The sequence below is a fragment of the Ursus maritimus genome, unplaced genomic scaffold (assembly GCF_017311325.1).
Source record: "Ursus maritimus isolate PB19 unplaced genomic scaffold, ASM1731132v1 scaffold_25, whole genome shotgun sequence".
Taxonomy (NCBI): Eukaryota; Metazoa; Chordata; class Mammalia; order Carnivora; family Ursidae; genus Ursus; species Ursus maritimus.
Window position 1 is genome coordinate 39,552,251 of NW_024425008.1, and position 17,577 is coordinate 39,569,827.

The following is a 17,577-nucleotide window of genomic DNA, read 5'->3' on the forward strand; positions in this document are numbered from 1 at the left end:
GGCGAGGGCCTGGGGGCCAGCTCACCCATCGATTTCATGGTTAATTTGAGAAAGATGATGACACATAACAGGATGGGTGGGGAAATAGGAATCCATTGATTTTCTTTAGGACTTTGTTAACAGAGGTCCTCTAAGGAAGGACTCGTGAGACTCTTTAAAAGCCGTTCTCCCTGGGTCCCTACATCTTAGAGGCCCATGCGTGGGGACAGACAAAGGTGATGGGGAAGAGCGCAGGGCTCTGGCAGCCTGGACCGTGCGGACACGTGAGCTGCGGTTACACTCTAATGTGCTGTGAGTGTGCCGCACTGGGATTTGTCCCTCACCAAAAAAAAAAAAAAAAAGGACACAGAGAATGCTGTTCTCCATAAGTTGTTCACGATTTAAAAGGAGTACTGGAGAAGGCAAAATGCTTAGCATTCTAGATTCAGCAGCTCCTCAGAGACAGTCAACAAAACCTTCCGTAGGTCCCTCGAATGATGCCAGGGAGTGATAGACCCTGGTCATAAGGAAGTGCTGCCTCTCCCAGGACTCGTGTCAGGAACAGCAGCGCCTCTCAAACTGATAGGGGCCGCTGGGAGTTAGTGCACTCGTTCACTTACATCCCTGTTTCGCAATGGTCCCTGGACCACCTGCATCAGAATCCCAATTAAAAAGGCAGATGATGGGCCCCAACTAACTCAGAATTTCTGGCGGTGGCACTTAAATGCACGCACTCCACGGAGTGCTGGAGCCTGAGGACCACGTACTCACCACAGGTAGCTTTTCACGATGCCTAAGGAATGGCACAAACCAATCATGCATGCTCTCTCTTATTCCCACAGCCGCGGGAAGTGCCTGGCTGGGAGTAGACCTAGAACCCGTGGGTGAAAATGTAGACAGATTCTGGACATGAGATGCTGTGAGGAGGCAGCTGGTGAGTTTTAACTCTGCTCCTGCTTTGTTGAGCCCATGTGAAAGGACTGCCTCCAGCCCTGGTTCTTTAATAAAGCTGGTCACATTTTAGCATTCACAATGACGTGGGAATTGGAGCTGGGTCAGCTCCAATCCACAAATTGCAAATAATTTGCCAAGGGAAATCCCTTTCCCTTCGGTTCTGCCCCAAATCTACATTTTCTTCTATTTAGAACCAGGAGACTCAGGCAGAATTTATTTTTAATGAAAAGGGTCATGGGCTCCCGGGCCTTTCCTCTGTAAGAACTCCTACTGTTTCTCCATGTCCTGGGGGTGGGGAAGCACCTCCATCCTAAAGTGACAGAAAGACAGTACCTGGTGACTTCATACCGTACCCACGCAAGGGCCCATTTAGCATGAGCTAGAGAATCCAAAGTAGGCCCCAGGGTTCCCCTATGACCTTGGGCAAGTCCTTTAACTTCTCCACACTATAAAATGGGGACAAGAATACCTGCTTCATTTGCTTCACCAAGTTGGCAAAACCAAACGAAAGAGAGAAGGTACGGAGGCATCACGAAGGAAGAGGTGACAAAGAAGCATTAGACACTGCTTGTACAACTTTGGAAGACAGGAAAATTCTCAGTAGTTCCTTCCCACCGCTTCACTCACCTCCTTTCCTCTCAACCTCCATATCCCTCTGGTTTGGACCTTCGGTACCTCACATCTGAATTCCTGCCACATCTGCTGGTGTGGCCACTCTGACTCATCTCCTCCCACTCTGAGCATCCCACTTACCCCGGGTATTCATTAATCAGGACTCCTTTGGTTGCAAGTGAAACTGGCTAATAACTGATGAGCTCAGAAATAGGGCCCACTTCAGGCTCAGCGGGATCCAGGTGCTGAGATGATGTCATCAGATGTCTTGCATTGTCCTTTCGGTCCTTCTTGCCCCGGCACTGGTTTAAGTCTCAGACAGACTCTCCCCTGCAGCATCAGTATAGTGTCAGCAGTTCCAGGCTTGCTTTCATCAGTTTAGCAATCACAGAAGAAAGGTAATAACAGCTCCAGCACAAGTCCTGACCGTATCCCTGCAACACTTCCTAAGACTCTCATTGGCTGGATCTGGTTTGAGATCTCACCCACCCCTGAACCCGGGGTGGAGGTGGGGTCGCTGTACCATAGGGGGAGAACAGTGAGTCTAGGGAGATTGAAGCGCTAGGGCTAGAGGAAGAGAGAAGGAAGGTTAAAAGCAAAAACAACTGAAGCCAACCCCCCATCTTGTCAGATTCCTGGAGGGCACCCTCCAGTTCCAGAACGCTCAAGACACCCAGGGTGCACGGCGTCGCGGTGCTCTTACCAACCCAGGAGATCCACACTCGGGCCGGGGTGGCAAGCTCCAACCTACTACTTCCACCTTGTTTTCTAAACTTTCTTGTAGTTCATCCTGTCTCCCATAAATATAATATTTTCAATCCTACCTTCATGTCTTGGTTTATGACGTTACTCCCCTGGAATGCCATTACTCAATTCCTTGAGTAAATACATCTTGCTCATTTTTCAAACCTCATCTGAACTCCATATTGTCAGTGAATGACTTAAGGAAATACTTGTCTCTTTCCTCTCAACTCCTATTGCCCTTGTCATTAGCCTCAAATAATTGAGTATTTGACTGTGTCTGTGGCCTGTGCTGGGTAGACACTGCATCCCTGCCTTCACGGACTTGGCAGCTTAGTGGAGGAAGGAGACCAGGAAATAGTCAATTACCCATCGGAATGAACAGTGGTAGAACACAGGAAGCTGGGGGGAGGAGGGCAGAGGAGGTGATGCTGGAATCTGTGGTTTATTCCATGAAAATCTTGGCTTTCTGGGTAAACCCTAATTTCCTTGGGAGTAGAAAACAGCAGTACCGCCCTTGGGAACGTTAATGATCATTGCCGAGTCCTGTGGGTTCCGCACGGCGCACGTGCGTGCACAGAGAAATGGGACAAGGCGGAGGCACAACTTGCAAATGCTCGTCTTGCGAACTTGCCAAAGGCAGCTCCGAAGACGGCTCCCTGACTGCTGCACGACGGTCAGCAGTTGGCTCTGCGCACAGAACAACGATCTAAACTGCACTGCGCTTGTGGCCTCTCTTCCCCCAACCGGTGCCAGCTCGCGTTGCCGGGACTTCACTCCCTTCAGTCCCCAGCTCCTCGGCCCCAGTGACACCACCACCCTCCAAACCAGAAGCGAGATCCAGTGGGCACCTGCGTGCCTGGGGGCCAGAATAATTACACCGCTGGGCACATTGCCTTCATTTTAGCCCCAGGGGCAGGGTCTTTTCCACGATGCACTGGGAGCACGATCCTTAAGTGCCCTCGACTGTGTCTACATGTGGCTATTTAAACTGAGACCGAAATTAACGAGAATGGAATAAAAGTAAAAATTCAGTGCCTCGGCCACACTAGCCTAGCCATATTTCAATCATCCAAGACCCACAAGCAGCTAGTGGAATAGCAGAGGTCTAGAACATTTCCATCGTTGCAGGAAGTCCTATGAGACAGCGCTGCTCCAAAGCAATGGTTAGCAGCCCTTTTTCCACCCCATCCAACTGACAGGATGTGCCCTATCTTCGAGCCCGAATTTTGGCAAAACACATACACAAAAAAGGAGAAAATAAGAGTACTGTGATAATCACAACAATGGGCCATAGGTCATGGTAAATCATACAGGCTGTGGTATGGAGGAGGTAAGCTGTGGATTATGTATCGTTCCTGGAGTCCCCTAAGCCATCAAATTACCCCCGCGTCTCTCATTCAAGAGTGCAATGATCGCGGTCATGATGATGACCGCCATAGTAGCGGCGGTAACGATCAAACGAACACTTACTAGCCACTTAACCGTGTGCCAGGCACAATGCTCAACATTTTAAGACACCGTTGCATTTCATGCTCACAGTGACTCTATGACACGGATGTCATCTATCTCCGGTAGCAGATATCTTATGTGCCTCGCGTCACATCTGGTGATCCACTTTGATTTCAGCCATAGTTGTGGTGGAGATTCATTCTTCCCCAGAGAAATTCATTTCCCCCAGGGGCAATCCTCAAACAATGAGGGATGAAATTAATGTCTCAGGCACCCACCCTTCAGAGGATAATTCTGGGGTACATTTCATATGGTTTCTCAGAGGGTCTCTGACAGGATTGAGCCTTAATTGTCCAGAATAGTAACCAGCCCAGGAACACACCCTATTGATTTTTTTCCTTCTAATCTGTCTCATTTATTTTCTTCCTACGTTTCTGCTTTCTGAGGTCACCCTCACCATCATTAAACTATGTTCACCCAAGGTCTAGATCCAGGCTCTGCTTCAGGGGATACTCGAACTCATTCCCCTCCATTTTACAGCTGAGAAATTTGAGATCTGGAAAGGTTGGCATTTCCGCCAAGTTCCCATTGCTGTGAAGTGGAGATCAAGGATAAGAACCTAGCATGAGAGACTATGGACTCTGAGAAACAAACTGAGGGCTTCAGAGGGGAGGGGGTGGGGGAATGGGATAGGCCGGTGATGGGTAGTAAGGAGGGCACGTATTGCGTGGAGCACTGGGTGTTATACACAACTAATGAATCATCGAGCCTTACATCGGAAACCGGGGATGTACTGTATGGTGACTAACATAATATAATAAAAAAACATTAAAAAAAAAAAAGAACCTATATCTGTCTCGATTCCAAAAATTTAACCCTTAATTACTATCCTGTCATGGAAATTGGAATGCAAGTACTTGAGAAGTAGGCTATTAGAAAGTTCTGGATCTGTTCTCATTTGTAGAACAAGTAGATTGTAGACCAAACGTCTGGATCGCTTTTCTGAAAGGAAGAAATCAGGGAACTCTTTCTTGTCGATATTTAACCTTTTCTTCACTGTGATCACTTGGTGCCTAGAAAGTGGTCACTTGCACAAGAAATCTTTCCTGGTATCGAGGAGCCAGTGCAGGGGAAAAAACCACAAAGGAGGAGTCTGACAGGGAAGGTCCAAAGTGTTTTGTTTTTCTTTTTCAGGACTTTCAGGAGGGGAAAATCCCTTCCCTTTCCAACTGCTCTTCTGACAACTGCTTCCCTGTAATCTCAGAGCCCAGTGAACCCTCCAGGCATCAGAAGCAGGGTCTGGGTGGCAGTGGGGGCTTCCAGGGCTTCCAGAAGCCCTGATTTGAGAAGGGATCGGGAAGAATCTCAGAACAGAGACCGTTGCAAATGCAGTTTCTAGAATTCACCCAGAGCTTCTTGGGAAGAGATAAGAATGGTGAGCTTCTTGGAAAGAGGTAAGAATGGTGCGCATTCCCTCTCCCCTCCACTCCCCTCCCCACCGCCACCCCATTTCCTGTCCCTACTCCAGGAATATGCACTATCCCACCAGAGCTGGTCACACAGGATCCCAGCACAGAGCAACAGATGCTCCTGCATTTGCAGAAGTACGCACAGGAGAAAAATCTTACCGTTCCAGACTGCTTGCAAAAGCAAACTGTCACTTTAAGAAAGGGGTTGGCGTGATGCACTGGGACATCCATCCCTTCATCAAAAAAATCACTACTTCCACCTGTGGGACATCTTAGTTTACAACAGCAGGTCTCAAAGAATATTCCAGAACTCCTGAGGATCCTGAGATCCTTTCTGAGAGTCTGATAGCTCAAAATTATAATGCTATGATATTATTTGCCTTTTCTATTCTCATTCTCTCATAAGTGTACAATGGAGCTTCTAGAGCCTACGTAATCTTGACATCACAGCCGACTGAATGCAAATACACAGATGAGAATCCAGCACTTGTGTTAAGCCAAGCAATAAAAGGATTTGCAAAAATGTAAAACAATGCCATTTGTCTCACTGTATTTTTTGTTTTAGAACAGTTATATTTCATAAAAATGTTATTTATGTTAACATGCAATGTGTTTGCTACTTCAATGAATTAGTAAGTGCATATTTTTAAAGAATTTCTGTTTTAATTTCCAATGTGATAAATGGCAATAGATATAACCCGCATAAGACAAAGCCTTGATAATTTAAGGGTATTCTTAGAAATTTTAAAAGTGGAAAGGGGTCCTTCGACCATAAAGTTTGAAAACTGCCATTTTATGAATGGTTTTCTCCTCCAACTCCTTATTTTGCAGATGAGGAAATGTGTCCTTCAGTGTTACAGCTATTTAGTGTCCTAGTCCTGACTAGAACATAAAAGCAGATGACCCACAAGGGCTAGACAGAAATGTGAGGTTGTCCCCTAGGATGCTGTTCAAATGTTTTCTAAGAAGACATTCCTGAATTCAGTTTCACAATTCAATGGTGTGTTAGGAGACAACTTTCCACAAAATAGTTGAAAACCATGACTGTCCCAGAGATGTAAAATAAACACACGTCGAAGGTTTTATTTAAATCATTATTGATAAAGAAATCAGGTTGATGTTACAACTGGTTCAAGGCAGAAGTCAAAAAGCAGAGACGCTTGCAGATCAGAAATACTGAAACGAATTTGCAAATGATACACAAAGGGAGAGAGAAGTCAGTTGAACCTCCCCAAGACAGAATTTAGTTGCATATCTCAAGGAAGAAGCATTTCACATGGCTATCAGTTATCCGTAACTCACGGAGCTATAAAACAGCTCAAAGGTAAGAAAAAGAGCAGAGCCCGCATGGGAGGAGAACCAGATAACCGGGAACTGTGTGCTCAGGGCGGTGCGTGGCTCTCCATCAGGCACAGGTGTTCCCCAACAACAGAGGCCCTCATTAGGAGCCAGGCACTGACTAAGTGAGTCAGAAAAAGAGGAATTTTGTGTGTCCCCTGCTCTCAAGGATCTTACCATCCATTCGTATTACCATATTCTGTACATGGAATGTCTGTGTTCCCCAAAATGCATCTGTTGACATCTTAACCCCCAATGTGATGGTATTTGGAGGTGGGGCCTTTAAAAGGTGATTAGGTCATGAGGGTGACTCCTCCTCGTGAATGGGATTAGGGCCCTCCCTTAGAAAAGAGACTCCAGAGCAATCCCTCACTCCTTCCACAGAGGACACACAGAAAAGACAGCTGCCCGTGAACCAGGAAGCGGGTCCTCACCCGATACGGAATCTCCCAGCACCTCGATCTTGGACTTCCCAGCCTGCAGAACTGTGAGCAATACATTTCTGCTGTTTATAATCTACCCAGTCTCTGGTTTCCAGCCCACATGGATACTATATTCTGTGATAATAGCAGCCCAGATGGACTAAGACACTATCTAACCCATTACTAACGTTGGCGCATATGCTGGTTCTCACACACGGATGAAGTATTTCTGAGGGTTCATTTCTGTCTTCTCGGTAATAAAAGCTACTGTCCGTTTAGCGCCCACTATGTTTCAGGTTCTTGGCATCCTCCTTAAAGGCCCTTCGGATAGAGAAGATTATTCCGTCATTTTACAGAGAAGGAAAGAGCAACTAAAGAAGTTCCGTCACATCCATGTCCAAGACCTCCTTCTGGGGTCAGCCCTGGCTTACCTGGCTTCCGCTGCACTCTCTCTGCCAGCTCAGTGCCCATCCAGCACGGCCTCCCTGGCAAAACATGCATTTTGCAGTAAATGGTCACACCAGAAAAAGCAGTTAGTGGTGTGGACCCTTGAAAATCGTGTTTTTATGAACCCCTGAACCCAGTGCAGAATTTTCAACAACTCTCTGCTCTGTAATAAGGAGTAACTCTCCTTCTAGTAGGAGGACCTCAAAAAGCTGTTTCCTTCATTGTTTTTGGAGGACATTTCTAGATGGTCTCGGGGAGAAAAATTTATAAAGATAATCTCTCAGGTGCAGCAGTTACAGATGGAGTTACAAGTTTGGGCTGATGGAGGGCTTAGAGCAGGAGTTTGGCAAACCACAGGTTATGGGCCAAATTTGGCCTTTGTAACAGCCTACAAATTAACAATGGTTTTTACATTTTTAAATGGCTGGGGGGAAAAAATCAAACGAAGAATGACCTTTGTGACCTGTGAAAATTAGACAAAATTTAAAATTTCAAGGTCCATAAATTAAGTTTCGTTAGAAAACAGCCACACCCACTCATTGTGTCATTTTTTGTGCCCGCTTTTGAGCTACAACCCAGATTTGGGAAACTGTGACAAACTGCATGGCCTGTGAAAGTGAAAATACCTATTATTACCAAAAGAAGTTTGCCAGTTCCTGGCTTAGGGGGACTTTCTGCGTGAATGTAGAAAGTAATTTCTCAGGAACCCCAAGTAAGTAGTTCTGACTTCAACGCGGCGTGAGCTAAATGCGGCAGGTGTCAGAATTACTTGGGGGAAAATTCTCTTATTGCAGGAGGCAACCCCCACTAGAGGCTTTCAATCTCACCTGAGCGCGACTTTGGGAAGGTTCTCCGCTGGGTTTCCCGCCGTTGGCACCTCTCTCACTCTGTGCCTGTTCTGCTTTATGTCCTGTGGAAGCTGCGCTGGCTTTTACCATTAATTACAATAATTAAAATTAAGCGGTGCCTCCTGTGGGGGAATTTTCCAGTCCCTGAAAAGCAGCTTCCAAATAATTCTTTTTTCAAGAGCGCCCTCTGCTGGTAAATTCTCAGAAGGCACCACATCATGGCGTTTCCATCTGCAGGTGGGTTTTGCCGCCAGGAAGACGCCAAAGGGCGATTTTGATCTAGAGAGAGGAAGCACCGTCTCAGTGCCAAGGTCAGGTTTTTCGCAGCACAAGAGCATTACAGCGAAAGAGAATTTCACTGTCGAACATTTTGAGAGAACGAAGCTCCCTTTGAACGCAAACTAACAATCTCCTCGTTAGGTAGGAGAAGCCTGGAGAAGACAACGCCTTTGCTGCTGGCTTCCCAAACAACCTGTTAATAAGGTGAAGCTGGGTTTCTTGCTAACCACCATACGGAGGTCTGATAGTGTCTCGTTAGGGAAAGGGGAAGGTCTGATTGACTTCGAGGTCTGGTTTAAGATAAGTTTTGGGGTTTTTTTTTTAAAGATTTTTTTTATGTTTAAGTAATCTGTACACCCAACATGGATCTTGAACTTACAACCCCCAAGATCAAGAGATGCATTCTCTACTGACTGAGCCAGCCACGTGTGCCTAAGGTAGATCTTTGGGGAGAAGGAGGTTTGGTTAGGCCTGGGTAAGGATTGGGCAAGGACTGAAAAAGGATTATAATAGCCTACGACTGGGGGACGCAACAAGGTAAGGCAAATCCAGGATGTAAACTATCTGCTGATGATTTGACAAGACTTTCCAGAACTTCTAGAACGAAACAAAGTTTTGCAACTTTGCTCTTCCAAGGTAAGAGTCTCTGGACTAGTGAAGTAACGCTAAGGAAGGTGACAGAATAGTGAGGTCGAATTACTGTAGCCAGTAAGCTGTGGGGTTTGGGGATAGAGGGTTTGGGTTCTCAGCTTCTTAAGAGGGTGAATATTGTCTAAGAAGCCCAGTGTGGATGGGATGGCAGCACAGCCAGTGCCCTGGTGACTCGAGGCAAAACGTTCGGCCTGCTCTGGGCTTCCAGATTTGATAGGAGTTGGGACTGTGTTTACAGCTCTTTTGTTGACCTCCAAAGGCTGCCGCAGTACTGGTTAGTCCTAAGTGTCTGCATTGGGCCCCAGGGGGGGCAAGGCAAATGAGAGACCACCATATCCGCTTCTAGTAGGGAGGAGCTCTGCAGGGGCCCTCACTTAAGAGCTGTCGAAGGTGCACAGGGGACAGGGACCAGGCTTGGCTGGATGTGGGGAGAAGTCAGGGAAATTGTTAAAGAGTTGACCCTTGAGCTGGGATTCATGGGCTGGTGGGAAATCACCAAACTGGGAAAGGAGGGCCCACAGGGAGGCCTCCCAGGCCCAGAGGCAGGAAGGCTCCTGTGTTCTGGGAATGGCAAATGGTTCTGTGGGGTTGGACTCCAGCATGCTTTGGGAACAATGCAGGAAAGAAGTTTGGGATCAGGTGCTCAAGGGCCTGCTTGGCGAAAGGGTTGAATTTTATCCAGGAGGTGGCAGCAGAAAAAGTTTTCACAGGAAAGTGACATGACTTGATTTGTTATTTAAAACCTACTTCAGCTGCTGACTGGTGAGCAGGTGCAGAAAGGACTGACCAGCCTGGAAGTTGTTGTCTCAATGGACTGAGGACCTTCACTAATGTGGCTTCCAGGATACAAGGAGGAAAGTTTGAGGATGAAGGGGTAATTCCCATGCCTTGCTGACCCACTGAATGTGTCTGAGGAAAAGGCAAAGTTTTCTGGCTTGGACGATGCAGCAGCCTTTGGCTCAATTAACTGAGATGGGAAAGGCAAGAAAACAAGGGGGTTATTGGGGAAGGTGAAGGGTGAGAATTTGCCGTCCCCAAAAGGGCCCCATTGGCATATAGACTATTTTGAGTTGATTATTTTAAGAAACAACAGACAGAGGAGAAGCTCTGAAAACAGAAGTTACCCTTTTGTAAGGGAAAGTTACATTTATAAAGGAAATCTGCATTTGTGAGGGTTTCTCCCTTCTGTACCTGGAAGGAGAGGGATGAGTGAATCTTAAGAAACTCTTATCAGTGGGGAAGCCATGACTTAAATCTGCATAATAAAACTCTGATTGACCAAACTTTCCCTGGTCGTCCTGTACACTGGCCTTCCCCATACCCTTTCTTATTTCTAGCTGAAGATGATAGTTCAGCCTGAATTCTAAGCCCTGTCTTGGAGAGTTTCTCATTTCTCCCCCTGGGTGTGTCCCATGTATACATGAGATATACATGCTCATAAACTTGTTTTTCTTTTGTTAATCTGTCTTTTGCAACAGGGGCCCCAGCCAAGAATTTAGAAAGGTAGAGGGAAAAATTTTTTCCCCTCCCCTTGAAGGTGGTACATTCAGCTTTGGACCTGTTGGCCGAGAGTTTCAGAGGAGGGGGCTAGCCCAGGAAATGCCACAGGAGAGCTTCTCTGAGAGGTGAGGGTGGAACAACTGAGAGGGTTAGGCTTCCCTGGCAGGTGGGAAGCTGAAGCACGTGCTAGCTGTAATCAGCATAGTTGACAGTGTAGGTGGAGAAGAGATGAGGAAGCCCCCTGCAGGAAACAGTGGCACTGAGACAGAGAAACTGAAGGGACCCCAGGAGGGGAAAAGTTGTTTTTTCTCCTTTTGCTTCTTTTCTGACTTCTGTTCTTGCCAGGACCTGCACCCCCATCCCACTCTACACATGCCTTGTAATGCAAATAGTATTTGTCCTCCTTGTAAGGGACAGGGATTAATGATTTCTCTAGAATAGATAACGTCTAAGGAAGGCTCAGCTGAGAAAGACCAGAGGAAGGAAGTTATCCTGCATATTCCAGACCACTGGTGCTAGACCTTTCCATGCCAAGACGCCTGGCTTTAGGGAATAAGGGACTTGGACCTTGTCCTCATTCTGACAGGTTTCTGGATGCCTGAGAGGACAAGTGCACCAGACAATCATCAATAACCACTCCAGAGCTCAAGCGATGATGAGACTCCCTCTTTTCCTTTCTGAGCGTCCCAGATGCTCTGTGTGTATCTCTCACTGTATATATCTTCAGTATACTCTGCTTTCACCTCCTGCTGGCTCACATTTGGTTTCCATCCTGCACGAAGCCAAGGACCCTCTTGGCTGGTTCTTTGGGTCCCCACTCTGGGTGCTTGGACTTGTTCTGCCGGCATCGATATTCATGCTGCAGTATCAATGGCCAAGCAAAGCAAGATGGCGTACCAGCTCCTATGCTTCTCCCTTCAGGGATAGTGGTTCCTCTCAGAGGACCAGAGACTCCTCTTAGGGCACCTACACACCTCTGAGGGCCTCATGCCACCCTGCCCCATGGAGAGCACCTTGACAATGTAGAAGACCATGCTGAGAAAAAGGAAAAAGACTACCCCACCTCACAGGACACAATGAGGAGGACAGAGAAGGTAATTAGTTTTTATGGAACAGAGGATTTGACCCATTTCTTCCTCTGAATTTAATCAACTCAATGCCTGAAAGATTGGGAAACTGTAATAAAGTGGGAAGGAAATTGTCCCGATGAAGGCTATGCCAGCTGCAGGAAAAACCGGTGGGTCTGCACTGTTGCGCATGTCTCAGTGGCTGAACGGGAACGATGAGTGGTCCTGCAGGGAGGCAGGGCTGAGCCAAGGCTGGGAGAGGGTCTGAGTCCGAGACTCCTGGGTAGAGGAGGTGAGCTCTCAGGAGTGCACCAAGTTCTCTGACAGCCGTTCTCAATCTTGAGTCTGGGGGGGGGGGGGGGGTGCTCGTTAAAACACAGATTGCTGGCCCCACCCTCAGTCTCAGAGTCAATAGCTCTGGATGGGGCTGGAGAATAGCATTCTTAAGTTCCCAGGTGGTGCTAATGTTGTTGATCCAGGGATCCCCCTTTGAGAACCACCGATGTCTGAGATTCCCTAAAGGGTAATGGGCATGCCATCTAAAGGGTAGAAAGCACATAAAGGAATATTATACATTGTAACAGTTATATTTTTATTTTTACATGCATTCAAAAGAGCCACTTGCATATCAAATTCATGAATTTAAGAATATTTTTGCTTAGAAAAAGGCTAAAGTGGGCATAAATAAAAAGTGATGAATTTAAATAAAAATGTTAAGTAAAAGAGTGTAGGTAAAAATGTGAATATAGGAAAAATCAGAAAGTGGTATTCAAATGACTAATATTTCAAAATATGAGATGAAAAGGAAAGCAACTTTACATTTATATCTAGCATGTAGGTAGGGGCTATGGTGGCTGTTTGAAGTTACCAACGAGAAAGGCATGGACACTGCCCAGTCAGAACAGACGCAGCCCAAAGTAGTCTGTTCTGCCGCAGAGGTCAGTCCAGCTCAGTGTCATCCCAGGTAGAGCAGTTAATTGGGGATGAGGAAGTTGGAGTTAAGAGAAGTCGTTTTCCAAGATCACAGTCAAGTTAGGGGCAAAGCTATGGCTGGAACCTCCAGCACTACAGAGATAAGAACAGCAAAATGTACCAGGGCACCCACCTGCAAAGCTGGCCATACTCCTGCTAACCCTGCCCCCTTCCTCCACCCCCCAGGGAAATAGAGGGACTTCTCCCATCCTACCTACACTGCGCCCCCTTCCTCTCCTGTAGATGGCCCAGGCTCTCCACAGGGGTCACTGGCCCACACCTACATACGTATATATGAGCCCTGCCTGTAGATTTTTTAGATTGCACCTGTTCAACAGGTATCTTGTGAGCCCTGCTCTGTGCCGAGACACTGTGCGAGACGATGAGGATACAAAAGCAGTAAGACACGAACGCTACCGTCAGGGAGCTCACGGTCTCGGGATGGGGACAGATGAGAAATAACTACGTGGAGTGGCGATACGCTGAGGGGAGTTGCACACGTGGAAAGGACACCTGACTGGAGAGAAGGTGATCTAAAGGTGGTGACCTGATCTGAGTCAGGAAGACCGCCAAACGCAAGGACGATAAGAGGCTATTCTAGGCTGAGAGGAGAGCAAGAGCACAGGAGCAGAGCGGAGAGGAACCCACGGTTGATTCAGTGTGGTTCAAGCCCCGAACGTGAAAAGAAAATACTGTGTACTGTGTTGCAAGCACTTTACATACACAGAAACACACGTTCCGTGTATATTCATGTATACACATGTACATATGAATTAACATACAAACCTACACACACATACATAAAAATTCATACGGTATGTATGTCACTGCATGCAGATTTGTACTGTGTATACATATATGTACATGTATTCATGTATAATATACATTAGTGCATGTATTAATGAAATGTTAAACTTCACGAGCCTACCAGGTACGTGCCATTGTTATTCCCATTTAACAAATCCAGGAACTGAGGCATAGAAAATTTAATAATTTCCCCAGACCTGAGGGTATATGTTTGAGAATAAGCAAACATATGGCAATTAAAACCGTAGAAATGAATAAGAATGTTGGGGATGTTTGACTATACAGGGGGAAACGGCTGCAGATGGTTCCCAAGACAGACGAAGAGGCAAATATTCAAAATTTGTGGGGCAGAAAGAAGGGAATATCAGCCACAAAGAACCTGAACCCCCATATCTTGGCTGAATCCCAAACAGCCTCACATACAGACTTTTAATTTCCACGTCAGGCTACATATGCTGTGTGTGTGTGTGTGTGTGTGTGAGAGAGAGAGAGAGAGAAAAGTATTAATTCGGTATATATTAAACAATATATACCACAATTTTTACAAGACTTTGAGTTCCTTAATTTTCAAAATCAACCTAAAACCTCAAAAACTGGAAATGGTCTGACCTCCCTCAACTTCAGGGAGGCCCTGAAAGGGAAGTCAGGATTTAAATATGTCCTCAATATCCCTCCTGAGCTGGCTGGTTCCTTCCTTGTTCTTTTCCAAGAACACTCTCCTTGAAGCTGGGTGATCTCCCTCTGGCACCCCCCTGAGTAACACCCCTTTTGGATCTCTTGATTCTCTTGATTTCCTCTCCCCACCCCCCCCTTTTTTTTTAATGATTTTCTATTATATTATGTTAGTCACCATACAGTACATCCCCGGTTTTCGATGATTCATTAGTTGCGTCCCCACCCCCTTTTTTAAGCCAGAAAAAGAATCAGGAATTCTCATTCTAGGGTGAACATGTACCAAGGTCAAAGAACATGCGAATTCTAATTCTGAGGCTTTTACATGTACTTCTTCAAGATATCTGAGCATTCATTATAATTCAGGTAAGATACTCAGACTGCCAAATTTCGCTCGGCAACAATAAATAGAGCTGTGGTTTTCTTTGGTTCATCAGACTTTTCTGTGCTTCTCTCTCATAGAGAGCTCAAGTTTTTTTTGTTTTTATTTTTGCTTCTCAAATCGAGAGCTACCATAAAACACTGTGTAAGTTGAAGGTGTGTAACTGAACCGAATGAGAGTTTGTCTCCTCGTTGTGATACTGAGCTTCCGCGGAGAAGAAAGAGAGCCTGTTTATTGGTGTGACATCACCCAGGAGAGCAAGCAGCTAGTGCTCCGGAGTCCTGAACTCCCTGATGGTTTGCAGATGGAGGGGTTTTAAGGGCAAAATTTGGGCAGGGGTCTTTTGGGAAGGTGCACATTGAGAAGATGCTGTTGGTTGGATGCCCATGATATCATGCTAGCAGGTCTCTGGTGCTGCTTTGTCTGGCCCCTCAAGGTCTTTTCCATCTCCAGAGATTTGGAATCTGAAAAGACTTCTTTATTCTTTATGTTAGAGAATTCCTTAGGTACACTTGGTGATTATATCTCTGAGGTCATGCTGGTTACCTACTCGTAAGCTGGTGGGGTTGCAATTCCTACAGGTTCCTTGGTTGGTTGGACTGAGCCTGCGGGTCATAGGACATCGAGCGTTAATGCTTCCATCTGAAGGGACAAGATGGCCGCTGGCTTCCGGTGTGCGGGACATGCTGGTTTGGTGCACTTATTGTATGCAATGGGATTAGCTCTATCACCTCTGTCACGTCACGTAATTATCACTTCTTTTTTGTGGTGAGAACGATTAAGATCTAGTCTCTTAGCAGCTGTGAAGTTTATGATACAGTATTACTGACTCTATTCACTGTTCTGTGCATTAGATCTCCGGAACTAATTTATCTGCTGGCTGCAAGTTTGTACCTGTCGACAACATCTCCCCGGTTTCCCTGCCCCCAGCCCCTGGTAACCACCACTCTAATTTCCATATGTATGAGTTTGGCTTTTTGTAGATTCCACGTGTAAGTAATGTCATACAGTATTTGTTTTTCTCTGTCTGGGTTACCTCACTTTTAGGGCTAACTTTGTGAGAATTCATGGTAATTAAGAGCCCAAAGCACTGAGTTTTGTTTCTACTTTGCCAGGAACACTCTGTGACCAATCCAATGGCATCCTGGCCTTTTTTTTTTTTTTTTTTTTTTAATTGAAGTACTTCAGCCCAGCAGCCATGTGTTGAAAGGCTCCTGTATATATACAAGGCTCTGGGTTAGCAGCGTGGGAAAGTGCTTGAGCCGAGGGAGTTTAACATCAGGCAGGGGTGTGAGCACACAGTGCACAAGGATCGCTATACGATGCCAAGGGGATGACGGTCAGTCTGTGCCTGATGGAGGCTCCCGGAGCAGGTAAGATGCCTCCTACCAGGCGCTGCCCTTGGAAGGGCCGTGAAGGATCAGAAGGTCAGAAGGTGAGCATGATGGGGGGAGGGAGGAAGGAAGGGAAGGTGGACAGCAAGCACAGCATCCTGGTAGAGGGAACAGCATAAGCGAAGCCAGGAAAGCAGAGAAGTTTGGGAATTGTTTAGGGTCATGCTTACAATTGTTATTGATCGACAGTGAGGGAAGTACAGAAACTCAGAGTAAGCATTTAAAAAGCGTATATAACAATTTTATAGAGTAATTTTATTTCTGTTCAAACTAAGAATAATAATAAATTGAGCTTGTATTTGCATGTACTTTTTAATTTCATTTTTTTGGTATTACATTTTTATTTATTTACTTTTTTTTTTTTTTACAAAAGTATTGGTCTATGATAGATTGGAAATTTAAAAATTGGTCCTTCACCACAAAGAGTTTGAGAAATACAGGGTTTAGGGAATGTCGAGTCCTTAGTGCCATACAGTGTCACCTGTGACGCAGACCTGGAAAAGAAAGCTTGAAGTGATTGAGGCATGTTGTGGACGATGATTTTTTCTAAGGTGATATAGGCCTCTCTGTGGGCTCAGAGAACACCAAGAGACAGAAAAGGATGGGAGAAAGACCTGAAATATGTGAAATCTTCTGCTTTATGTGATGGCTGTAATTTTTTATTTTTTTCATCAATCAGGACATATCAAACAAAACACATGTGAGGGCCGCATGTGGGCCACCAGGTGCAATCTTCAACGGAAGCAGGTCGGGCTGAGTTACTCTGTTTCATAGGCTGTGGCAGAGGATCAATGCTAGGTCCCAGGAGTCCCAGTGGCCATGGAAATGGAGTTCCTGTCACTTAGATGGGGCGGGAGCCCTGAGATGTTCCCCAACAGCACAGGGCGGCACGACACAGAGAAGCCAGAGACCCAGTAGTGGGCATAAGGCAGACGCAGCAGTGACTCGGGCACCAACAAAGACTGGCCAGAAAGAAGAACATCCCAGGAGGTCGGTGAGGACACTGAAGCCATCTGCCACCTGCCCCTCGCTCCTTGGCATTAGCGAAGTTCCCCCAGATTTAGGTGCAACCCGTAGGAAAGAGATCCTACGTCTGACTTAGCTTCTACCTTGTGTAGAAAGGGGGTTCAAAGCAGAAAACAGGTTCACATTCGTGGACTGCTTTTAGTTCCCTTTCTTCAGCGATGCTTGGAGTGGACTGGCTGGACCTACTTTATTCCCCAGGGGCACTATCAAAGAGACCCACATAAAAAAAAATAACAAAACCAAAAAACCCAAATTCCAAATATTTCCTGACTCTGAGGCAAGGGTGTGAAAATGACAGCAGCTGCCAGAAAGTTGGACTCATTGGGAAAATAACTCAAACCCTCATTAACAATCTCAATTATTTATTCCTATGCAGTCATTAGCGAGACCCAGGCGGTCAGGCCTCAGGATGTAGCACTGCTTCCAGGAGCCGGCTCGATTTCAGCTGGAGAGGACAGGATGGGAGAGACGGCCTGTGCCCTGCACTTGCCCAGCATGGAATATTAGGTACTGAACGCTAACTTCCCAGGAGGCTGCTTGCTGTTCTCATTTGCCAAAACTAAAA

General features: G+C 46.2%; 1 long non-coding RNA gene across 1 annotated transcript; it reads left to right on the forward strand.

The window, feature by feature from the left end:
- The first annotated feature begins 451 nt into the window (after nt 1–451).
- LOC121105231 lies at nt 452–5,740 on the forward strand. Its single transcript, XR_005837705.1, has 2 exons — nt 452–913; nt 4,933–5,740. It is a non-coding gene; the product is annotated as an uncharacterized LOC121105231 (long non-coding RNA).
- Nucleotides 5,741–17,577: the final 11,837 nt, after the last annotated feature.